Below are 25,464 nucleotides of genomic sequence, written 5' to 3'. Positions count from 1 at the left end.
AAAGGCTACACACCCCTTTAAAGCGGCACGGCTTCCTCAAAAGAGCGGAACATAAAAGAACATGTGAGAGTTAACTTAGCAAGAAAACTTTAACCGTATAAAATGTGCAAAATGTTTTAACGGATTGCCTTAGATTTCAAATAGCTTGAGTTTTATGTGTTGTGCATGCATGCTAAGTAATGTGTAATTGTAACATTCTTTAAAGTATTTATTAGCATTCGTAGAGATCACTATACACCCTATTCATTTAGTTTTCTCTTCTCGAGGATGGAGCCATCTTTATTTAGGAATCATTTCAAGCTAAAACTAAACTCTTTTGCTATGTTTCCATTATGCTAATTTGTGTTTTCAATGTTTTCAATTTAAAAAAAGTGATTCAGAGATACAAGCAATTGACTTTTTATGTTAAAGAGGAACTAAACTGAAAATAAAAAAACACTTAACTTTAATCCCGCAGATCCCTCAATGGTGTTGGACCTTCATTCGATCCGGTGCGGCGCCGTCCTAGAATTCCTCTTCGACCTGGTGCGGAGGAAGCACCGGGCACCGCCATCTTCTCTTCCATCTTCTACTTGACTTCTTGCTACGTCACCTGCGCAGGTGAGAGATCACGTGATGTAGCCTCTGTAAAGGGGAAAAAATGAGAGCCGATCTCACTGCGCATGTGTGAGATCGACATCTCTTCCCCTAGATCTCAGGCATGCGCAGAAGGAGGAGCCAGATCCTCCCGGGTTTTGTGATATACGTATCCAAGGAGGCGCTCGCCACGGCAATCAAAACTGAAAGAGGTGGTGCTGCACCCTGGAGGCCCTGGCTGCTCCTTCTGCGCATGCCTGAGATCTAGGGGCATTTTTTCCATTAGCGGGAAAGAGATACTAATTTCACTCATGCGCACTTAAAAAAAAACTAATAAATTTTTCCTTAACATAAAAGGGTTGTCTACCCTTTTATGTAAAGTGAAAATGTTTATTTGACTATAGATTTTCAACACTTGTGACTTGTTCTAAACTTTTTTGGTGACAGTGCCCGGTTCAGGGGATGCAATTAAAGTGAACTAAACCTGATGTATACTCACCTGTCCCCATTCTGTTGGGGGCTCTGGCATCCTTCTTCTCTTCCTTTTTTACAATCTTTGGTCCCGGCACAGGGAAAGTTAGGATTACCTGTCCCTTTCTGCAATAATGCACTGCCTGAATTCTCAATTTTTAAAAGTGGGGTTACTAATTCCTTGCCATATTTGCAATGTTTTGGTACTAGTGATGAATACAAAACAAAACATATTGCTGCAAAAATAAATAATACATAAATACAATTTAATTGATAGTTTTTTCATGCAGCCAGAAGTAACATACAGTAGGAGCCTACTTATAATGCAGTAACAATCAGCTAACAGGTTCAGGTTGCTTCTTTTTTAGATTTTATTTTCTGATGTCTACTTTTCACATTACCAGATTTATAAAAAGGTTTTATATAGTTTTAAAATGTTTTTTGAGATGGATTTCAATGATTGACTGTTAGAAATGTGGCGTTAGTTGTGAATCAAAAATCCTATTTTTATTGGCATAAACAGGCCCCATAAAAGATAATGTAAAAGAAGAAATAAATCAAAAGAAAAATCAGTACACTGAATTCTTTGCGTACTTTGAGAATGAGTTGTTCCACAATGTCTACATTAAAAAAGATCAGGGTGGATTATTTATTGGTTGATAAAAATATGTAAATAGTTCAATGTTGATTAATTGCAGTTTATTGAAAGCAATAGGTTTTAAATTTAAAAAGACTTGGAGAATGCGGGCATCGATCCCGCTACCTCTCGCATGCTAAGCGAGCGCTCTACCATTTGAGCTAATTCCCCCACATGTGTGCTATGAAGATGGACTATAGGGGGACTCCTACTGGTAAAGTCCTTATACAAAAAAAAGTGCTAGAAAAAATAAAGTGTACTTTCACATATAGACCAGTGTTTCCCAACCTTTCTTAGTCGCGGCACATATTTTACAATTAGAAAAATCCCACGGAACACCACCAAAAAGTCAGACACGTAAATTAGCTACCTGCTGCCATCTAGTGGAAGAGTTTTTTTTGGTTCTTCCTATCACTATACATCGCTGGTATAGACAAATGAAGACAAATTTTTTGCAGTAAATAAATCATTTTGGGACCAATTAACTGAAATTGGATAATTTCCCACGGTACACCCGAAGATCTCTCAAGGCACACTAGTGTGCCGCACACTAAAAACACTGACATATAGTACTCTTACCGTTTCTACCTATTTCGCTGTCCTAAATTAAGCTACCCAAGATGCATACATTTAAAGTTAGAAGATGGACTTTTATAAGACTCCAAAACTTCCTAATATTGAGGTAGGTCACGGCTTTGAAGTTAAGCTTGGTGTGCACTTTTACTTTTTTATGCATTCAAAATATTATGGAGAATGCGGGCATCGATCCCGCTACCTCTCGCATGCTAAGCGAGCGCTCTACCATTTGAGCTAATTCCCCCGGAATGTTTGGTCTTTTGTGGGTCTGAAGTGCGACTCCTACTGGTCCTTATTCATGGCAATGTCGTAAAAAAAAAAAGTCAAGTGCACTTTCATTTGCTCTTGTCCTTTCTACCCAGTTTCCCTGTTTGAAATTAATTCATCCTTCCCCTCTGGAGGTGCATTCTTTCCTTAATTTGAGAGTTAGAAGATGCACTCCTAGAAGACTACAAAATGTCCCAACATTAGGTCAAGTCACAGCTTTGACATTAAGCTAAATATACACTTGAACAGTGTATTCAAAATGATTTGGAGAATGCGGGCATCGATCCCGCTACCTCTCGCATGCTAAGCGAGCGCTCTACCATTTGAGCTAATTCCCCTGTGTTAAAGAGACAAAAGTGGGACTCCTACTGGTCAAATCCTAAAAGAAGGACAAAAGCACTAGTGCACTTTCTCATAATATGCTCTTACCCTTTCTGCCAGGTTAGTTCTTCTGCCCTAAATAACCCACCTCATCCTGTCCGCAATGCATATTTGTCCTCCATATAAGGTCCTCCATATGTCTCAACATTAGGCAAGTCGAGGCTTTGAATTTAAGGTGAATATGCATTTTGAAGCATGGGGACTGGGTTACCCTAGACCAGTGGTCTCCAACATTTTCGGACCCACGGACCACTAAATTTTCCAGCTGCAGACCTTGCTATGCGTGGGGAGCGGTGTGTCACTCAAAGGGGAAGAAACTTCCCCCAAAGTGACGTAATGGTGCCAGAACCTGCCTACTCTCCAGAAACACAACCCGCCACTTCCCAGAGCCTGTGAGCTATACAGGACACATGATTTGCACCTCTGCCTGGTTCCGACCCCGCTGGGGGATGCATTGGCAAGAGCCGTGGACCACCAAAATTTTCTTGCAGACCACACTGGTTGGAGACCGCTGCCTTAGACGGGGCTAAGCAGACAGGATAAGTGTATGAAATGTGAACTAATCCATGAAGGAAATGGCCAGTGTAAAATGACTTAACCAGTAGGTTCACTTTAGGCCTAATGGCAAAATTAGAGTGCTCACTTGGCATGCAAAAAGGATGCCTGCAGGATTTAAGGTTACAGGGGGGCTAAATGAAGGTGTAAATTTAAAGGCCTTGCCAAAAACAAATTGCATTCGATTACTTAACTACTTTTCCCCTAGGCCCTACCAATAACACTTTTACTTTACTTTGTTGCCAACCCCCCCCGCCACCGCCACATTAACATATTAAAGAGTTGCTTAAGCATTCAGAAGAGGCCAGAGAATGCAGGATCCCGCTATCTCATGCTAAGTGAGCGCTCTACCATTTGAGCTAATTCCCCCTACTAGCTAACATCTAAAAAGTCAGAAGGCTGCACCTAAAGATTAGGTCCCCTTGATCTGTCCTTTTTTTTCTCTTGCAGGAGAATACCAAATATCTGTATTTATAATAGTAATAATAATATATTACACATATTACACATTTCTATATGTAATAGTGAAGTAAAAGAAATGTGTGCAAGAATGGGCAAAGTTTTTGGGAAATCAAAGTGTGCAGAAGGGGAATATCCGAGCATATAGCAACAGGATATGTCTGCAAAAGCTAGTATCAGTGGGCACATTTTGTATTTATTTATTAATTCATTTATATTTATTATATTTTAAAAGTATTTATTTTTGTTAACTTAGTGATGAAACTTTGCCGAAAAGCTGAAGATTTATCTGCTCACATGCACAACATTTCTTTGCCATTAACTTTTAAACCGGTCTAGAAATAAAATTCTAAATAGAAACCTAAATATTAATTTCTAATAAAAATACTTTTTGGTACAGCTTCTGTTAGGATAAGGTCACAGTGTAGGACTGAAGAGTTTGCAACATTTAAATGATTACCACAACTGCAGTAAAGTGATTATTTATATCCCCATTGAACTGGGAAGTTGACTTCCCATTTAAAATGCAAGTGCAGTGTATACTGATTTCAAATATAAATTTTCTCTAAGGTTTACTTAGTGCCTTTTTTATTTTCCCAACTAAATTTTTATCTGTTTCCACATTCAAAAAAGTTATTGGAGAATGCGGGCATCGATCCCGCTACCTCTCGCATGCTAAGCGAGCGCTCTACCATTTGAGCTAATTCCCCTGCACACGGCTCAAGGCAAAGAAATGGGATACATGAAGTTCATATACACAGCTATGTCCTGAAATTGTATCTAAGTGGTGCAATAGTACAATTTTGCAGCTTAGTATATATACTGTTATATTATAGAACAGACCTGGGACTGTTACCAACTTGTTTGTGACCTCCAGCAACTCTCAGACACTCTGTAGTATTTCCTCGCTAGTATATATTTCTTTTTGAGACTCCTTCAGTATTTCTGTTAACTGATCCCTGGGCACACAAGCTAATAGTAGGAGCTGGCAGAATATTGCCAAGAGTGGTCAGGTTCCTACTAACAATACATAGGGATACATGTAATTTATTATTTTTTGCTGCTGCATGTTTTTTTGTCAGTCTGTTGACTCTTTTTAGAGTAATATTACATATTACATTATATATTATATTACATAATATATAGTAAAGTAATATTAAAAAAAACTGCAAAATATTTTCTTTTTTTTTTTTAAATGAATTTATATTAGGAATTTTCATAAACAACAACAGAAAAAACAGAGAAAGGACAAGATATAAACATAGTGTACAGTATACCGGGTAATTAACAGTGCATCAAAAAGGATCATACAAATAACATATTTAAAAAATAGCAGCAAAATGTAAACTAAACAGTATAATCCCATATGGTGAGAAAGTAAAAGATGAATGTCCAGTATACACAAAACATTAATAAAAAATAAAAATCAACAGGTAGGGTGTAAACAGGACAATAAGGAGGGGGAGGGGGGCACCAAAATGATGATTATTAAAGAGCTCACATAGTCAAATCAACACTTTAAACCTGTATATGGGCATAATAGGCATCCCAAGATTCCCAGACTTGTTCAAACTTAGCCACATTATTTCTGAGGAGAGCAGTAAGATATTCCATCAAACGGACCTCCTGGACACGAGCATGTAAGAGTTCCAAAGAGGGGGGCTGTGTGGATTTCCACTTGGCTGGGAATAAAGTATGGGCACAAAATATGTGTGATAAGCTTAGATGTAGGTTTGGGGAGGCCTGGGAAAGACAATCCCAGTAGATTCAAAGGGAAGAGAGGCGGGTCACGGTGTCAATGCACAGCCCTCACGTCCCAGGACAAGATATCGTCACGTTCCTGAAGAGGTTTTGTACTGTGTTGAGGGAACCAACCTGGATCCTGGACGCCAGCAGTTTCAGGACCGGTAAGTGGACCCTCACTTGCAAGCTCAGGAGAGACACCACCACGGGGGACCTCCTTCACTTGTGCCCCAGTGCATAAACCTCAGCCCATGCCCAGGGATTCTCAACTACGAGGACATGCCACGGACCTGCAGATGGTGGGGGGCAGCAGGTCACGTAGGTAAGGATTGCCCCGCTTTGTTTTGCAGGCTCTGCCATGCCACAGGGCACAAGTCCAAGGACTAAGATCTGCAACCTCTGCGGGGAGAAGGATCACCTATACCGTGAGTGCCCCAAAAGGACCTGTTCCTATGCGGGGGTACTCAGAGGCACAGGACCAGTTGGCAACCAACCCGGACATGACAACAGAGGGGGACCAGCCACCAGAGGTGAGCATAGACCCCCAGATGCCCGAGGGCAACCAGCTTCCCCACCTGCTCCTCCCAGACCCTCCTCCTCCACCCCCAGGCCATCCGGCCAAATTCACATCGGGAGAGGTAACATGCAACAGCCACTCCATGGTTCCCTGTTTCTTCTCGGACCACAGGGCCATTCTCTTTCAGGGGGACCTCGGCAAGGGCTTCAGCCCGGGCCTGGGCTCCTGAAAGCTGAACTGTGCCCTGCTGGAAAAGGAAGAACTGATGGAGGAACTGAGGGGTGAGTATGTCAACTGGAAGGAGGACAAGAGGCATTTTGAAAAGGTAATTGATTGGTGGGAGTTTGTGAAATTCAAGCTCCGCAGCTTCTTTCAAGCAAGGGGACACCAACAGGTGTGTGCTAAGAAGAGGAAACTCAAGAGACTGCAGCCTGAGCTGCAGTCCTTGCAGGAACTCTACCACTGTGGCTGGGATGTTAGGCGAGACCTGGAAGAGACCAAGAAGCGCTTAAAATAGCACTTTGAGGAGGACGCCAGGCACATCATCTTCCATTCCAAGGTGGAACATCTCGAGAAAGGTGAGAAGGGTGAGAAATGCGACCTCAAGAACTGGCGTCCCATCTCCCTCCTCAACGTGGACTACAAGATCCTTGCCAAGGTACTGGCCAACCCGCTAAAGAAGGTTATCGGACAGATCATCCACCCAGACCAGACTTGCGGAATCCCAGGGCGCAGGATTGCGGATAGCCTTGCCTGGTCAGAGACACAGTCCACTACATCCAGGACCGCAACATCCACGCCACTCTGGTCAGCCTGGACCAGGAGAAGACCTTCGACCGTGTCTCCCACAGGCCCATGCTTAGAGCCCTCTGTAAGTATGGTCTCGGTGAAATGTTTTGTTCATATGTTAACCTGATGTACCTTGACATCCATAGCACAGTGCTGGTGAACGGCTGGAAGACTGACCCCTTCCCAGTCCTCTCCAGGGTCAGACAAGGCTGCCCTCTGTCACCTCTTCTTTTTGTCTAATATATAGAGCTCTTCGCAGAATTCATCAGGCGGAACGCAGAGATCAGAGGGATCACCGCACCAGGACCACAGAAGGGAAGCGAAGTGCTCGCTCTACATGGACGACATGACAGTGTTCTGTGGGGACAAGCGTTCCATCGACGTGCTCGTCCAGATCTGTGAAGACTTCAGCCGAGCTTCGGGGGCAAGAGTCAAATGCGGGAAGTCAGAAGCCATGCTCTTCGGTAATTGGTACCTGCCTTCCTCTGCGTCCATCCACTTCAACATCCAACCGGACTTCATCAAGATCCTTGGCATCTGGTTCGGGAAGGAAGGAGCAGCCCTGAAGTCTTGGGAAGGGAGGCTGTCAAAAATGAAGCAGAAATTCGGCCTCTGGAGCCTCAGACATCTTACCATGGAAGGGAAGACACTGGTACTCCGCAGTGAAATCCTTCCTGTGTTGCAGTACCTCGCCCAAGCCTGGCCTCCCCCCACCAACACCTGCAAGGCCATCAAGAGGGCGACCTTCCAGATCTTTTCTGAGAAGGCCCCCTTCCCCTCCCCCCGCCGCTCAAGCTCTCTTTGTAAAATGTTTATGAACTCCAATAAAGCTTCGGGCCTGTGAGTTCCTCCTAATTGTATATCTCCTGAAACAGTGGGGGAAATTATTGGCATACAGTTAGTTATAGGAAGCTGTAATCTTAGTTCCCAAGTAACTCAATGTTCCCGCCCCAATGAAGAAATAACTATCCTGTAATGATGAAAGTTGTAAGGGTGGTATATGTAGAGGCATGGCTTCTGTCTTTGAGGAATTGTCCTTATTAACACGAAACAATGCTAAAAGCGTTTAGCTCGGTCCACAAATTCGGGAGAGTATTAGGGGCTGTGTAAGTGTGAGAAGGACATCATCCGCATATAGTAAAATGTTATAGGGGGTCCCTTCACTGGAACACCCTGAATATTGGGATGCTGCAAAATATTTTCAACATTACAAAACAATTTAGGATGACTAGAACTACTTCTGGATGCACCAAAAATTTAGAATTAAATGTGAATCTAAACAGTAAAATGAACAATAATCAATAGAAAGTATTCATTAAATAAGAAGAAGTATCAGTAAATGTTTTAGGTAAAATAATAAATTGGGACTATAATGGGCAAAGCAGGACTATTGAAAAAAGTGATGCTGTTCAGGTTTGAATGATGATTATTTAGAAGGTCTGCTATCCCATAAAGCTCCATTGCACCAGTGAGTGGCTGGGGGGAGAATATGACTTTGGAAACCACATTTGCCCCCAACGTTCTTTTTTGGCCCCCAAAGGATTCCTAAATATGAATTGCAACTGGCCCGCCGCTGCAATGATCCGGGCATCACTCGCATCTATAGACCAGCGGGCTCTCTGCCAATGTGTGGCCCACCATTTCAGTGTGTGATCCCTTTGATAGGCTGAGAGCAATCTGTAGTTAGACAATGATGATATATATTAGGGATTATGATGTGGTCGCATACCTGAGATGGGGAGGATAGCCACTCTTGCTTTTTCCAGCCCAGGTGAACCTGAAAGAGTGACAGGTGGTATGAGGGCACCAATACTGGCAGCTGTACTGTGATCTGAATGCAGGTATTGTACAGGCTTGCAGAAGTCCTCTTACTGAGCAGAAGAATGGCCAAGGGTTAGTGGGTAGCGGGGAGCAGAAGCTGCAATCACCTTCCAAGAACAAAGCAAATTGGAAGGTACAGGCATCAGGAAGAGTGTTAATCCAAGGGTAGGTCAATTCAAACCTCAGAGGCCATAGATTGAGTCAAGCAAGAGAACTCTTAGACAAAAAACTCTTAACAAGGAAGCAGTGCAGTGCTAAAATTTAAATAGCCTATCTCAATAGCTAACAAGCACGCATGCATATTTGTGTGTGAGTTTGCTGTGGACTTTGTTTGGAAATGCATGCACACCTTATATCATGATGCGCATACTGGTGCCTTGCACAGAGCATTGCATGCATATGATCCCGACTGGATCATTTGTCTTCCCATAGAGGCTTGCAGTTTTTACTGCTCAGAGGACTGAAAGTTGTGTTTGGATTGGGTGGGTGAGAGAGGAGTCTGTATTGATCTGCAAGTTTGGAAATAACTGTAGGCATTTTTATTCTGAATGTTCTAATGTTCTGGCCATGGCTGCAGTGTTCAGGTGCTGGGAAATATACTGCACACAAACCACCAGATTTTTTTTTACCATTGACTTCTAAATTAATCTACAAATAGAGTTCCAAATAAAAACCCAAATATATACATTTAGGATAAGAAAAGGTAATGCACCTTTTCCACATTTCTTTTACTGCACCTGTGTTGGGATCAGTAGCAGTGTGCTAATTATTGCAGGAATCACACTCAGGTGTGACCAGGTGCAACATTGCAACCTATTTCAGTTGCGTTCACATTTTGGGGGGATTAATCCAGCTTTGGGTAAAGACAATTTCAGTGTTGTTCATTGTTGTTTACCCCCCAACATTTCAAGTACATCTGTAGGTGTATAATTGTCCCCAATAATAACACATACACCTGTAAATTAAGGATTTGCTTACATATTTAGGAGAAAAAACTTTTTTGGTCTCTATTCCACCCACTAAATTTCAGGTATATCTGTACAGGGACAGATATAGGGAGTTGTGAAATGTGCTGCAACACGAGGGCCCTTACTCTCCTTGTCTAACAGGGGCCCCACACCAGCCCTGTCACTCCCTTATCTCCATATGTTGTGTCCCAGCCCATCTCTCTGGGCTCAGAGTCAATGGTGGGAATATGACAGCTGACTCTGCTTCTTCCTATGCCATATTGAAACATAATCTGGGGTGAAGGCACAGAGAGCGATGGTGTGCGGTAAGAGAGCCGGTGAGTGCCTGAGATTGTGGAAAGGTTTGGGCAGCTGTACCCTGGTATGACTGGTACTGGGGGTGGGATGGGAAGTCAATCCTGTTGGCTATGCCTGATCTGTATACTTGGTTCCATTAACAGTGTATACATTTAAAATGGGGAATTGAAGTCCACTACTGGGTGACATCAAAAAACAATTTTGGTTTCTTTTTTTTTTTTGCTCAAAAACTCAAGTTTTTCTGTATACAAAGTTTTACAGTTTTGCTCTTAGCAAAAGGTTCCTTCTCCAAATACCCAACCTCTAAGATAGGGGTGTTAAACTCTGGCCCTCCTGCCAAATCTGGCCCAGCATGTCCTTTATATAAGCAGCATGTCCTAAAAATAATTCCTAATACGAATTGCAGCTGGCCTGCAGCTACTGCAATCCGTAGTAATGGCAGCCCACCTGCAATTCATATTAGGCTGCTGTTCTATAAACACAAGTACAACGCCACTACTACAATTCCCGGCATCACTCGCGTCTCTAGACCAGCGGCCTCTCTGCCTTTGCGTGGCCCCGCATTTTATAGACCCAAGTGATGCTGGCAATCAGTAATATGCAGTGGATTGATTTAAATATTTTAGATCAATACACTGCATATTACTGCATGCTCTTCTCACGTGTTCTTGTTTCTTCCTATTGAGATTAATTGTTTTTTCAATAAATTTCAAAGTTGGCCCGCAACTTGGTCCAAGTTTTTATTTTTGGCCCTCTGTGTTTTTTAGTTTGACACCCCTGCTCTAAGAGATCAAGCTCCTTTTTAATACTTAACTCAATTTTGGGGGTTCCCCCCATTTTGGGGGGTTTCCTAATGACTTTGGGGGGTTTCCCCCACATTTTGGGGGGTTTCCTAATGACTTTTTGGATTTTGGTGCATTAGCTCATCTGAGACTATAACAAACCACCAAAATGTATTGGCCATTGACTTCTAAAACGAATTTTAAATAGAAACCTAAATAATAATTTCCAATAAATAAAAAAATTGGTAATTCTAATAAAAAATCCTTTTTGTTACAGCTTCTGTTAGGCTGGGTCTACATGGACGTTTTGTAAAAAGGCATGTAAACGTTCCTACTGCGTTTATAAGCATTTTTATGCACTTTTTTAACATTTTAAAACTTTTTTAAAAGCTGGAAAACGTTGAAAAATGCCGCGTTTGTTCGCATTTTCCTGCGTTTTTCGTACGCTTTACTGCGATTCTACAAGCGTTTTAGCACTTGGTAGAAATGCAAATTGTAACCCTGGGCAGTGATTTCTGCAAGTACAGGAAGTACATACATCCCTGCATACATGTGATAATGTGATCATGCAACAGTACAGTGACAAATGTAACAGTATACACAGAATAGAGTGAAAAGAGTGCAAAGTGAAGCACAATTAAGACAATGACTACACACAAGTGATAATGAATGACATCATTTGCAGGTGTGAATGGCACCAAAAGCAAACACAATGGCAGACAATCTTCACACGTGCCAGGCATAGGTGTTAATTCCTAACAGCATAGTACATGTAATTATTCATGCATGACACATGGAATAGTGACACAGGACACAGACCATTGTTAAAACGTTTGTAAAAGCCTCCATTGAAATCAATGGAAGCTTTTTTTGACAATTGCATAAATGCATGCATAAACGCAGGAAAACGCTCCCATTAAAATCAATGGACGCGCTTTCTTGCGATTTCCCGTGATTTACCAGCATTTTAATTTTTTAAACGTTGCAAGCAACGTTTAAGATAAAGGTAAAAAACATGCCTGAAGTTAAGGTCCTGGTGTAGATTAGCCCATTGGAATGCATGGGGACTTCAAACAAGGGCTTTAAAAGCCTCAGGTTAAACGCTGGGGAAACAGTCCGTGTAAACTAAGCCTTAGGATAAAGTCACAGTATAGGACTGGAGAGTTTGCAACATTTTAATAAATACTCTGAATGATCACCACCGCTGCAGTAACGTTTACTTAAATACTTAACCATTTAAAAATGCTTAGAATTATAAGCAATGCTATATGATTCCCCTTTAATAAATAGTTAACTCCACAAACATTTATCTCAGTCTGCATTGCCTAGTCACGTGTACCTACACAGACTTCAGCACAAGAGTGATCCCTGCTTGAGGACTGGGTGAGTCACCGAGGGGAATTAGCTCAAATGGTAGAGCGCTCGCTTAGCATGCGAGAGGTAGCGGGATCGATGCCCGCATTCTCCAAGTTTTTTTCCTCTATTTTTGCAGCCTTTAATTGGAATATTATTTTACTACACTATTACTAACATACAATGATTATTTGTAAGAACAAAATAATTATAATTTACAGAAATAAAGACATCCAATTTAAGATATGGAAACATTCATGTTCTAAGTGTTATTACATCTTTTAATATATTTGTGTAGTTTTTTAGCAGACAAAAAATAATCTATATGCATAAAGAAATATTCTGTGTATAGCATGTTCTGTGTATATTAATCATCTGTAAATCATAATAAGATATATCAATAGCAATGGAAATGCAATATTAAATGAGAGCTACAATAGATTTGTTACAAGTTCTAGCTTATATCTTCTGTAGAAAGTTCTGTTTCTCAGTTGTCAGGATGGCCGAGCGGTCTAAGGCGCCAGACTCAAGAGAGTAACCTCTTCCCTACAGCTGGGTGTTCTGGTCTCCGAATGGAGGCGTGGGTTCAAATCCCACTTCTGACAATACATTTTTTTCCTAATAACACTTATTTTTTTCCTAATAACACTTTTACATTTTTTCTACTTTTTACATTTACCGGACTAATCTGTAATCATATCCTACTTGTAATATTATGTTACAATTGCTTTAATATTGAGCCAATTGCGTTATTATTACATTGGGAGCAATGTATTTGCTTGCCATTTGAACTGTTTGTTTTAAACAAGCTGCATTTTTTTTCTTTAACACACATCTGTAGTCACAAAATACAAAGGAAGTAAAAAAAAAATAACAACGCATAACGTGTGTTCAGTTGCTGGCTGCACTCTAATGGCTGCAGTGATATGCATTTTAACTGCAAAAAGCATGGTTTACAAGACATAGTGCAGTTTTTCCCCCTTTAAAAAGATGTTTTAGGCTATATACACACATCAGATGATTCTTGCCTGATACGAATGGTGGTGCTCATCTCCGGCAAAAATCTAAAACGTCCGTGTCTGTCAGAACGGATCCATGAACTGTACAAACCAAGGGAGGGGAGCACAGCCGGGTGCCGCTTGCTCGTCCTTCCCCCTCCTCTCTCCATAGCACAGAATTGGTGCTGTGTGTACATTCATCCGACACTCCTTGTAGCTGGAAACAATTGTGAAAGACTGTTTCCAGCGATGAAAATTGCACATGTGTATGCAGCCCTAGGCGTGTAATTAATTTACTTTATCTTGATTGTATTATATTAGTGTATTTATCTTTTTAAATCTGCAACTAGTAAAGCATGTGTAAAAATACACATATTAAACAAAGAGAATGTAAAAAGAAGAAAAAATCAGGCAAAATGTTTCCGCAAACAGACCATTAAACGCTGGTTTGTAATATATGTATAAAAAAAACTTTTCTAATACAAATAATGTATCATATGAAAAATATAACAAATGTACTAATGTATGTCTAGAGCCTGAATTCATCTAGGCAGGCATCAGCCAAGTAAAGCAGTTGTCAGGATGGCCGAGTGGTCTAAGGCGCCAGACTCAAGAGTAATCTCTTCCCTGAATATGGGTGTTCTGGTCTCCGAATGGAGGCGTGGGTTCAAATCCCACTTCTGACAAAGTTTTTCCACCCTTTAATTTTAAATTTGTAAATTATATCAAAAACATTATTTAATTTCCACAAGCATCATATTTCTTTTTTAACCCGCTCGTTGCTTGTGTGTTCTTAGTTTTTCATGTTATGGTATTTATATAAACAGATTATAGCAGGCTATGGAGCAATGTGATTCCTCAAACACCATTATATTCTAAGAGCAATGTTTAACAAACATGCAAGACTGCAACCTTTGTTGAGTCGTCCTAATTCGGTGCCTGTCATTCTCCTCAGTTTACACTGGATTGCAGCATAGGGTTTTGCTCTATAAATGAAAAATAATAAAAAAAACTATCAAAAACAATCTATCAAAAATTATTTCTTTTTATAATTATGATTTTATAATTTTCTTTCATCTGTTTTAATTAGGTAAAAAAACCACAATCGCACATAAAAAAATACTGTTAGTGGTCAGCAAATCTTCAAGTCGAAGAGATAGGAATGGTTACACACCATTCAACATGAAAGATTGCTGAGTATTATTCATCATAACGGATGCATCCTGTATTAAATGTTTTGTGCAAACAAACAAATAAAACATATTAAAAAAAACACAAAATGTAATGTAATAAATAATCATGTAATAAATGTAATATAAATAAATACATGAGAAAAAAGTACTTTTAGTCCTAAACTTTAACATATATCAGATCATAAAAAATCATCTAGTTTTAGCAGATTTTAAAAGTATTTAACTTCAAAATCAGATATAAAACAACACATAACAGATCCCATCATGACATTATTTTTTAAAAAGAAAGACAAAATATAGAATCTGTGAAAAACGTGTAAATAACTGAATAGCTTGTAGAAGCAATTTAAGCAGCAAAAGCTTGAACTCATGATTGAGTCACTTACCTGTACAACATTGCATCCGTTCATTGAGGTCTGTAGGAATAAATTTATGCACAGCTCTCTTAAGCTACGTACACACTTCCAATTATTATCGTTGGTAAACGAACGACGAACGATCCTGCACGATATGTGCGAACGATCGTATAGCACCGATCCTGTACATACAGATAACAACACGATCGTTCGTAGATATTGTACACACAATAGATGCGATCGTTTGAACGATACAGGAAGTTACGTGCACCGCAGGAACATTCGTTCATCACGCATGCTCAGACCATGGACGATCAATGAACGATCGTACACACGAACGATGGTCAACGATCGTCGTCCAATCCGATCCGCCGGTCCGGTCGTTCATTTCCAACAACTTTCCTCGTTCGTCGGCGTCGTTGGTTACTTTTTTTACGAACGATTTTTGCCCAATCGATCGTTCGTCGTTCGTTCGTCGTTCATTTTGAACGATAAAAATTGGAAGTGTGTACGCAGCTTTAAAGGTCTCACAACAGCATTTCAATCAGGTTAAAGTCTGGACTTTGACTGAGACATTGCAACACCTTCTTTTCTTTTTCAGCCATTTTTCTTGTAGATTTGCTGGTGTGCATTGGATTATTGTCCAGTGATATGGCCCAGTTTCAGAGAAGCTTTGGATGTGGCCTCACATTTGACATATATATGAATATTTTAGTATACAAAGGAGTTCATAATTAATTCAATCACTGCAAGGTACATACCTACTGTGGCTGCAAAATGAGCCCAAATCAGCAAACTTCCACCACTGCGTTTCACAGTTGGTATGTGGAGTTGGTGCTAATAGGCCTTGCTTGCTTTTTACCAAGAGTAGCACTGTGCATTATAATATCCCCAGTGTGGTCTTGCCTGTCCAACGTACATTGTTCCAAAAGTCTTGTGGTTTGTTCAGAAGGAGTTTTGCAAACCCAAGCTGCCTTGTTCTTTTTAGAGGAAGGAGCTTTTTCATGGCAACCCTTCTAAACAAGCCAATACTTGTTCTATCTTTTTCTAATTTCTAATTTAACAAGCTAACTGAGGGCTGTATAGTCTATGGTGGAGCTCTTGGGGGTTTCTGCACAATTTCTGTGAGCATTGCACAGACTTACCTTGGGGCAAATTTGCTGAGATGGCCATTTCTGAGACGAATGGGACCTGTCTGTTATATTATACACTTGTAAATAATCTTTCTCACTATAGCATGATGACTTCAAATTGTTTGGAAATGGCTTTATAATCTTCCAATTGATTTTCAAAGATCATTGCTGATGTCTTTTATCCTTGGTGTTGTGTTAACACACACCTGAATTCTCCAGACCAGCAAACTGTCAAACCATCTGCTTTTATAGAGGTGGTCACACTTAATGATAATCAATCAATCAATTACCAAGGATTGGCAGAACTTCCTACTCCCTATGGAAGGCGGTAAGAGTCTACCTAATCTTTCACACACTGCTTCTGCATTTTGACTTAGTCTTTAATAAATAAATAATGACATTGTGTAATAAGTCATGTATTATTGTTAATTTCAGGTTGTGCTTATCTTAAAACTTGCTGAAGACTAATTTTTTTATGTCCTGATTATACAAAACCTAGAAATTTAAAAGTATTAACAACCTCCTATTGCAATTAGATATGGACCTATAGGGATTTTTAGTTGCTGTGGGAATTGTGAATGTTGCTTACATATCATTTGGTTCTTTTCTATGTTTATTTATGGCAATGCTTACTATACTAAAATAACTAACATGCAGTTCTCTCTATACATATGGCTAAGTCACTAAGTCAGATGTTTTCCCATCTAGTTTGTTTGAAAACTGCCACCTGCTGGCTGCAGATAGTAAATATATATATATATATTTATATATTGTGATTGTGCAAATGAGAAATTACAATAAATAATATTTTTGATTTTGCTCTGCAAACCCAATGCTGTTGAAGTATCCTGTGTTTTAAATGTAGAATTATATAAGATAAAAAATATAAAGGACATCATTTTATACACTTGGAATAGATATGTTTTCTGCCTGAGCATTTACATTCAAAATTAAATTTTAGAAAGCCTTTTAAAAGTGGGGGATAGAAGTACCGTAATTTTTTTAAATTGGCAAGCCGAAACTCCATTCAACTAAACCCTGTTTTTCAGTGCATTGCAGGCACCACCTTTTTTTTCCTTCTTCTCTTCCCCCATTCCAATCCTTGGCCACCTTGATTGGTCAGGCCAGGATGATGTAACTCCTGCACCAGCCCAGGAGTTTCTTTAGTCCTGACACCTGCAGGGGAAGCCGGAATGTGTCGGGTATCCTGGCAACCAACAATTAGCTGTGCATGCCCTGCCTAATGCTAAATTTTTGAAGTGGAAGTATAGGAGAACAGAGGTACCGTAGTTACCCTAAATTGCCGGATCAGAACCAGAAACTCCATTCAACTGAAATTGACAAAAATACTGATCAACATTTATTTAGCCTTTTTACCACTTTTGAAGTGCCTATTGACAAACTGCCTATCAGGCACTTTTAAAACACAATAAACCTATTCCCACTTTTAAAAATAGGTCAAATGTAAAAAGTAACATAATTTGTGTAGAAATATTATAATTTTTCTAGCAAATAACTTGATAAATCACCCTATTTTATTACAAAATTATAAAAATTCGACCATGAAGGGACTCGAACCCTCAATCTTCTGATCCGAAGTCAGACGCCTTATCCATTAGGCCACACGGTCAACTATGCAATGACCATTTAGGCAACTTTACACAATTATATAGATCTTTTGTTGTAGACAAAAATTATACATTTTGCCCATGTTACTGCCCATGCCCAAAAATACTGTTTTTTTTAACATGCAATCATAAGGATTTGCAGCAATGTAATGAATGTGATTTAACAATAATCAATGAATACTAATATTTCTATACATCTGGCTAAGCCAAGTTTTCTTATCTCATTTATTTGGATCAGAAACTCCATTTTTTGAAATTGGAAAGAGTACTGATAAACCCCCTTTTTTGCCTGATTGCCACATTTTTAAAAGAGAAAAGTGCCCATAGGCAAAATTTTAAATACAGCAAGTAGAGGTCACCTTAAAAGTGTCAATTAAGCTGAATAGTGTAAGTGGGAGTATTGGGAAGGTATCCTACTTAACCTCCAGATTCTCAGTATTGAACCCCAAAATTACAATAAGTATAATAATAAAACAAAAACATATTCAAGTAAAATAAATGGAACATAGGCCTTTAACATAGGTTAGTTGGGGTCATTCACATTACCCTCCATGGCGGTATTCTCAAGTGTGGCTCGGGGTTACTTTTCAGTACCAAAAGTGGTAACCCTGAGCCACAATCGGGTGGAATTGCCAGGGAGTTTCTAGGTTCTACCTGGTCCCCATGTTCCCACAGCGTCCTCCAGTGATGCCTGGCATCTGTTACCCCCGGCATCTCCAGGCTACACTGATGCCGGCCAGCATCTGTGTTCCCAATGTGTGAACATTGGGAACGCGAGGCCAGGGGATCCAGATGCTAACCAGGCCAGGCTGTGCAACTGTGCGGAAGGGGAATGGGACCGTAAGGCTGGGAGGTTGGACCAAGCGGGAAATTTAAAATTCAGTTTCATGGGAAATGTGACCTCCTATCTCCACAGAGGCTCCCTATTCTTAGGAGTTGCGTATAAAGGTAGGAATAAAACACCTCTAGTCCCGACACGTTTGGCCGAATGGCTTCCTCAGGGGTTTGTTATACGCCGCTCTCACACACAGACAACAATAAGTTCTCCCTGTTCAAGCAAGTTCTAGCAAAAACATTTGTTTAAAGCTTGATAAATGACGCCCTACAAAAGTAGAAGAAATCGACCATGAAGGGACTCGAACCCTCAATCTTCTGATCCGAAGTCAGACGCCTTATCCATTAGGCCACACGGTCAACTGTTCACTAGGCCTTTAAGCAACTTCACAGAATTATATAGACAAATATTGTGGACAAAATTTTACATTTTGCCTATTTTTTCAAAAATACAGTTTAGTTACCATTTGCAGTAGTGTGAAAAATGGGATTTAAAAATATTTAAATTATACCATCATTTTTAATGCCAACAGCTGCCTCATCTTCTGACAGTGATATACAATATCCAACCCTGCTGTAAAGTCAATTCTGAGCAATATCAACAATTCTGCTCATTGTATTTTGACTCACCTACCCATCACCTCAGTTCTTTAGTTTTTTGGTAGTGCCACCAGTGTAGCCCCACCCCCACATGGTACATGGTTGCATTTGCCAGATAGTATGGGCAACAGTTATAATTATTATTACTTACAATCAAAATCACCTCCAAATGACACTTTTAAGGCAATAAATATACCATATATCATAACATATAATCATAACATATACCTATTAAAAAAATGCTGATGTTTAAAATAATTAAACTTTATTTCACATTTAAACATATTGTGCCATTGTCTTAGGGCAGGGGTGGGCAAACTTTTTCAGTCAGGGACCACAATCTGATATACAATTTGACAGAGAGGCCGGGCCGATGGGAGAGTAGGCGGGGTTATGCCATTATGACGCCACTGAACGTCATTATAGCATAACCCCGCCCACTTTCCCATCACAGATCTGAGCCTGCGATAGGAGAGTGGGCGGGTTGTGTGCAGGGACACCTGGCCACCTCCATGAGCCGGGGTACAAACGGAGGACGTGATCCGCAGCCTGGCCGGTGTGCCCCCTCAGCAGGGTCCTTCTTCTGACCCTGAAACAACCTTATTGGGCCGTAGTTTGTGCATGCCTGTCTTAGGGTAACAGTCGACGATGTTGAAAGTATCCAAGGAATAGGTCATAGTCACATTTTAGGATGTCTTAGTTTCAAAGAAAGACCAATAGACTTTATAAAAGGGAAAGGTTTATTTACAAATTACGATAATATATACATAATATTTACAAGAGAAAGAAGGTAAAGGATATAAAGCAAAGGGACGGGAGAAGAAAGGGGTCCTGCTCTATCTCTAGCACATGGTCATTCTCACTCACACAACCACACAAGCCAGGGTTTTCTCTACTTGAACCACACCCCTCTGCAAATCCAAATCAAATCTCAATTGTTGGTCCATCATTAGTAAAGTCTTGTTCAAAGGATCACAAGGCTCACCCTTGTCCCAGGCTTGAGATTGTTATCACAGACCCCTGCCCCCTCCAGGAGAACTGAAGCAATAGTAAGCAGGTTTGGACAGGAAATACCACCAGGTGGTCAAACTGGCCAATGTGTTAATGATCCTCAGACATCCACTCATGGAAGATCACTCATTGCCTCTGTTAATCGCTCTAGAAGTCTAATTCAGTCCAAATTTCCACGCAAAAAGTGGTACAATTTTTGCATGGAAATTTATTTTTCATTGTAGGCTATAATTCTTAGGCATAAATCACCAATATTTAACAAATTTAATAATAAACTTTAAATAACAAAAAAATCTGTTAAAAAAAATTTAAACATTTTATTATTATTATTATAATTATTAAAAATAATAATAAACAGGATTTATATAGCGCCAACATATTACTCAGTAGAGCACCTGGAGACCTAAAGCGGAACTTTCATAGCAATAAAAAAATTCACACTTACCTTTACTTCTGCAAGGCCCCCCATCCCTCCACACCTGTCCTCAACAAGGTCCCATGCAGAGGAAGCTTTGGCCACCGAAACAGGATTCATATAGCGCCAACATATTACTCAGCGTTGTACATTAAATAGGGATTGCAAGTGACAGACTAATACAGACAGTGATACAGGAGGAGAGGACCCTGCCCCGAAGAGCTTACGATCTAGTAGTAATCTAGTTACATTACAACATGTAATGTAAGTGTATATATTATGTGAATATTTCTTTGTATTGGACTCAATACAGCTATTTTGTAATAATCCCCACTATCCTTGTATCCCGGCTCCTGGACAAACGAGGCTTCATTTAGTACAGTCATGTAGGTACCCATCACAAACACATCAACAACTCAGTTTAGGGCCCAATGCATTGCTCAACGACTAAGATGAAAACCAAGTGGTACAATTTTTGCATGGAAATTTATTTTTCATAATATAATTCTTAGGCATAAATCACCAATATTTAACATATTTAATAAAAAACTTTAAATAACAAAAAAACTGTTAAAAATAATATTTAAACAAAATTTAAGTGTATATATTATGTGAATATTTCTTTGTATTGGACTCAATACAGCTATTTTGTATTGAATCCAATACAAAATTATTTGAATTTCCAGCCGATCCTCCCACCCGCACCGACACATGTACCGACATCACTGGGAAACCCCGTAGATCTCGTCTCTGCACTTTGTGGCTGGAGATTGAAGAGGAAGGACGTGTCCCCAGGACCTGTGGGGACCAGCAGGATGCCGGGAGACAGCGACAGAACAAGGTAAGTGGGTGTTTTTTTTTTAGTTAAAAGCTACCCTGAGTGTGACTTGGGAATATCGATTTTTGCCAAGAAAATCCACCCCGAGTCACACTCGGGAATACCACTAAGGGGGTTAAACAATTCTTTGATGATTGTTTTAGAGTCTGCATCTGTCACAGATAATGAGGTTTATAGTCTGCTTTCCAGAATTATCCTTATATACATGTTATAGTCATATCAATTTTAGTCACTTCTCACAGAAACATTTTGAAAAACTCGACGAGTTTCACTAATTTGATTTGATTCCTCAGGAGTTTATTATGAGACCTGTATATCCATGACAATAAAATACATATATATATATATATATATATATCTTCATCACAATTTAAAATAATATATATCCCTGTTCCACAGAGATCATTTATATTACCATAGCAAAATGGCAGATATTGATCCCGAGTCTTTCCTTCAAATATCTATCTATGAACCACATGGTTCATGAGTCATATTGGGCTCACAACATCAAAGCATGGACACCTAAACCAATCGCTATTTTAGCAAATGCACAACCACTATAGAGTTCAACCATATCAAGGCCTCTAATTAGCATCAGTATCTTCATAAGCCTAGGCAGAGTATGGAAAATAACCCTTACCTCTCAGTCTAATCTCTCAAACTCCTCCAAGGTTCACCTGATATTCCAGCTGCAAGCACTTGCAATAATAGCCCCTCAAATGTGAAAACAGTCAAAATGTATTCAAATAAAGAAATCCTAAATTAATTTGTCTGCCAAATGTCTGACTTTTTTCACAAAGAAAATGTTTAACTTAAAAAAATGGGTAATACTTGTGTAAAGGGCTTCTATATCCATAGCCGCTAAAATTGGCCCCTTCTGGTATTACAAGATCCTCGATGGCCTTTAATAACTCAGAAGTGTCTTTAAGAAAAGAGGCTGTACACAAATGGTCTTAGGTACTAGACGATCACTTACTGACATTGGGGGAAATACTATCTATACGGGACACAATTGGCAACCAGGAGGATCTACCATGTTCTTATTCACATTAGGAAATACATAAAATGTTGGTAATGTTGGATTCTTGATGTTCAAAAATTTCAAAACATCCTTTGCAATTATCCCTAGTTGATAAACGATCCCCTAAGAGTATAAAACGACCATGAAGGGACTCGAACCCTCAATCTTCTGATCCGAAGTCAGACGCCTTATCCATTAGGCCACACGGTCTACAGTGCCCATGTCCTTGAGGCAACTTTACACAATTATATGGACCATTGCGATACAAACTTTATTGTTTGGTTGATTTCAAAAATACAGTTTTTTTAACATGCAATTTCATGGAATTCCAGCAATGTGATTGATGTGACTTAAAATTCTTTAAAAAACAACATTATTGGTAATGCCAACTCCCATATAAAAAGTTGCAGCTGCATCATCTTCCAAAAGCGATTTATAATATGGTACATACTACAACCCCACTGTATTAAACAGATGTATACCACAGGAATTCCCACCCTAAATTAAGAATGTTTACTACTCAGCAATATCAAAAATTTTGCTCATCGTTATCCCTGTGCTACCTGTGCTTGTTTTTTGAGCTATCAGTTACCGCAGCTCTCAGTTTCTGGCAGAGCGACAAGTGTAGCCTCCAACCCCCACATGGTCAATGGTTGCATTTGTCATCTAGAACTGGCAACAGTCATCATTATTATTACTTAATTAGGCAAATATACATTTCAATAACAAAATGTAATTTTGCCATTTACCACTTGCAACCAGCAGTACAATGTTAAACAGACAAACATTACATCTATGTAACAGATTCTGGCATTTCCACAAATTAATACAAGGCTTTAATTAAAAAAAAAGTTAGAAAAATTTACAATAAAAAGAAAAACTTTAATTGTACTATAAAAAATCGACCATGAAGGGACTCGAACCCTCAATCTTCTGATCCGAAGTCAGACGCCTTATCCGTTAGGCCACACGGTCCTCTGTAGCCCTTATTCCAAAGCAATTTGCACAATTAAATGGACAAGACAGTTAAAGATTTTTTAATTTGATGTTTATTTTTTAAAACATTTTTACCAAAATGGAAAAAATCCAAATATGGCATCCATCTAACAGATGACAGAATTTGTATAATATTTTACAAGGCTTGTTTAAAAATGTGTTTGAAAAATTTACAAATAAAAGACAAAAACAAAAGAACTTCAAAAACACGACCATGAAGGGACTCGAACCCTCAATCTTCTGATCCGAAGTCAGACGCCTTATCCATTAGGCCACACGGTCACCTTTTTTGTGCATTTTTGGGCAATTTTACACAATCATACAGACTTTGGTCAACCACAGCCAAATTTGTGCAATTTTTCCTACTTAAAGCTAAAATTATGAATGGCAGATTCTGAGACGAGCTTGAAAGTGCCAATTATTTGATGTGCGTACACAAGAGAAGCCTCACAGCAACTGCAGTGACATAAGCAGAAGACAGAAGAAGATGGCGGTGCCCAAAGCTTCCTCTGCATGGGACCTTGTTAAGGCCAGGTGTGGAGGGATGGGGGGCCTTGCAGAAGTAAAGGTAAGTGTGAATTTTTTTATTGCTATGAAAGTTCCGCTTTAAGTCTCCAGGTGCTCTACTGAGTAAAGGGAGAGGCCATAATCCCCACTATCCTTGTATCCCGGCTCTTGGGACAAACTAGGCCTCATTTAGTACAGTCATGTAGGTACCCATCACAAACACATCAACAACTCAGTTTAGGGCCCAATGCAACTACTCAATAACTTAAGCCGCATACACACTTGCAATTATAGTCGTTGGAAAGGATCTTTCACAATCCTTTCCAACAACTGAGCACTCCACGATGCATGAACGATGCTGTACATACAGCACCGTTCTGCTCTATGCAGAGGGGAGAGGGAGAACAACAGAGCGGCACCCTGCAGCATGCTCCCCCTTCACTTGCCTTACGATCGTTCGTTGTTCACTGTTCGCAGATCCGCCAGGACGGTTGTTCAGACGATGAACGACACGCACTGTACACACTTCAGATTCTCATCCGATATCAAATCCCACTTCTGACAATGTCATATGTTTTCTTACTTTGCATTTTATTGTAATTGTTTAATACAAGTCACAATAATTCTTTGCATATCTCATCCAGTGACATTTTACTGTAAAACCAACCCAATGTCCAACTCTAACCAGAACCTGGGCAAATCCTAAAACTTTTGTCATTTTTTTTTGTGGTATATATGACTGCATTGGATAGATTTCAACTTACTATCAGGAAAACACATTACAACAATACCATCTGAAATTGTTTCAAACCTTTGCCTTGGCTAAACTTGGTTTTGTTTCCATCTTGTTCTTTTTACAACCCCCTTCCTTGTCCCTGTAACACTCCACCAGCTATTGAAAACCTTTTTTTCCTAAAAACAATGTGACTGATATTTGGCCTAGTACACATGTGCTTTACCAACTGGTCCAATCAGTTTTAAGCTCAATCATTTGAAAGCCCACTATAAAGGCCTTTACATTGTTATTCATGGTTAGAAAGTGATAAGAATTCCATTGCCATTTGTTTTATTCATTTGTACACAGGACTTAACTTGAGGGGCATGCACTCAATATATGTTGGTGCTGTCAGTCTTACAAATACTTATGCCAAAATGTTTCGAAGGTTTTCAAATGGATGATGGTATTGTAGTCAGAAATATGATTCCACAGTTTCCGGTACTACTCAATGATTCAGAGGAATAACCCAGAGTAAGCTTTCTCCATCAGTTGTCAGGATGGCCGAGCGGTCTAAGGCGCCAGACTCAAGAGAATAATCTCTTCCCTACATCTGGGTGTTCTGGTCTCCGAATGGAGGCGTGGGTTCAAATCCCACTTCTGACAATGTATTTTTAATAGCGTTATATTGTAATTGTTCAATACATGTACATACCAAAGTCTAACTCTAGCCAGAACCTAGGGAAAGGTTACAAATACTCTGAAGTTTTAATTTGCTATATGATTATTATATCTCCTAAAAAAAAACAAAAACATTTAGCCAAGGCAAAGGTCTGAACCAATTTCAGGTTTTATTGCTGTACTGTGTCTTCCTGGTAGTGAGTTGACATATATCCAATTGAGTCCCATATAGCAAAAAAACTCTTACAAAAGTTTTAACCTTTCCCCAGGTTCTAGCTAGAGTTGGACTGGTTTTACAGTAAAGTGACAATAGATGAGATATGTAAATAATTATTGTGACAAGTAC

The 25,464-nt window shown here is 39.6% G+C and overlaps 1 long non-coding RNA gene and 13 other non-coding genes across 14 annotated transcripts; 5 read left to right on the top strand and 9 right to left on the bottom strand.

Annotated features, from left to right (window-relative positions):
• Window position 1: 1 nt before the first annotated feature.
• LOC140343681 (uncharacterized) lies at window positions 2-7,757 on the top strand. Its single transcript, XR_011923390.1, has 3 exons — window positions 2-63; window positions 458-600; window positions 7,219-7,757. It is a non-coding gene; the product is annotated as an uncharacterized lncRNA (long non-coding RNA).
• TRNAA-AGC (transfer RNA alanine (anticodon AGC)) lies at window positions 1,783-1,855 on the bottom strand. The gene has a single exon. It is a non-coding gene; the product is annotated as a tRNA-Ala (tRNA).
• TRNAA-AGC (transfer RNA alanine (anticodon AGC)) lies at window positions 2,432-2,504 on the bottom strand. The gene has a single exon. It is a non-coding gene; the product is annotated as a tRNA-Ala (tRNA).
• Window positions 2,793-2,865, bottom strand: TRNAA-AGC (transfer RNA alanine (anticodon AGC)). The gene has a single exon. It is a non-coding gene; the product is annotated as a tRNA-Ala (tRNA).
• On the bottom strand, window positions 4,560-4,632 carry TRNAA-AGC (transfer RNA alanine (anticodon AGC)). Its single transcript has one exon. It is a non-coding gene; the product is annotated as a tRNA-Ala (tRNA).
• Window positions 7,758-12,234: 4,477 nt separating the features above from the next.
• On the top strand, window positions 12,235-12,307 carry TRNAA-AGC (transfer RNA alanine (anticodon AGC)). Its single transcript has one exon. It is a non-coding gene; the product is annotated as a tRNA-Ala (tRNA).
• Window positions 12,308-12,685: 378 nt separating this feature from the next.
• TRNAL-CAA (transfer RNA leucine (anticodon CAA)) lies at window positions 12,686-12,797 on the top strand. The gene is made up of 2 exons: window positions 12,686-12,723; window positions 12,752-12,797. It is a non-coding gene; the product is annotated as a tRNA-Leu (tRNA).
• Window positions 12,798-13,766: 969 nt separating this feature from the next.
• TRNAL-CAA (transfer RNA leucine (anticodon CAA)) lies at window positions 13,767-13,876 on the top strand. Its single transcript has 2 exons — window positions 13,767-13,804; window positions 13,831-13,876. It is a non-coding gene; the product is annotated as a tRNA-Leu (tRNA).
• A 3,553-nt stretch (window positions 13,877-17,429) lies between these two features.
• TRNAR-UCG (transfer RNA arginine (anticodon UCG)) lies at window positions 17,430-17,502 on the bottom strand. Its single transcript has one exon. It is a non-coding gene; the product is annotated as a tRNA-Arg (tRNA).
• Window positions 17,503-18,621: 1,119 nt separating this feature from the next.
• Window positions 18,622-18,694, bottom strand: TRNAR-UCG (transfer RNA arginine (anticodon UCG)). Its single transcript has one exon. It is a non-coding gene; the product is annotated as a tRNA-Arg (tRNA).
• Window positions 18,695-22,356: 3,662 nt separating this feature from the next.
• TRNAR-UCG (transfer RNA arginine (anticodon UCG)) lies at window positions 22,357-22,429 on the bottom strand. The gene has a single exon. It is a non-coding gene; the product is annotated as a tRNA-Arg (tRNA).
• Window positions 22,430-23,121: 692 nt separating this feature from the next.
• Window positions 23,122-23,194, bottom strand: TRNAR-UCG (transfer RNA arginine (anticodon UCG)). Its single transcript has one exon. It is a non-coding gene; the product is annotated as a tRNA-Arg (tRNA).
• A 230-nt stretch (window positions 23,195-23,424) lies between these two features.
• On the bottom strand, window positions 23,425-23,497 carry TRNAR-UCG (transfer RNA arginine (anticodon UCG)). The gene has a single exon. It is a non-coding gene; the product is annotated as a tRNA-Arg (tRNA).
• A 1,494-nt stretch (window positions 23,498-24,991) lies between these two features.
• Window positions 24,992-25,103, top strand: TRNAL-CAA (transfer RNA leucine (anticodon CAA)). The gene is made up of 2 exons: window positions 24,992-25,029; window positions 25,058-25,103. It is a non-coding gene; the product is annotated as a tRNA-Leu (tRNA).
• Window positions 25,104-25,464: the final 361 nt, after the last annotated feature.

Source organism: Pyxicephalus adspersus, chromosome Z (genome assembly GCF_032062135.1).
Source record: "Pyxicephalus adspersus chromosome Z, UCB_Pads_2.0, whole genome shotgun sequence".
Classification (NCBI taxonomy): domain Eukaryota; kingdom Metazoa; phylum Chordata; class Amphibia; order Anura; family Pyxicephalidae; genus Pyxicephalus; species Pyxicephalus adspersus.
Note: the sequence above shows the minus strand (reverse complement) of the source record. Positions and strands in the feature narration are given on the sequence as shown.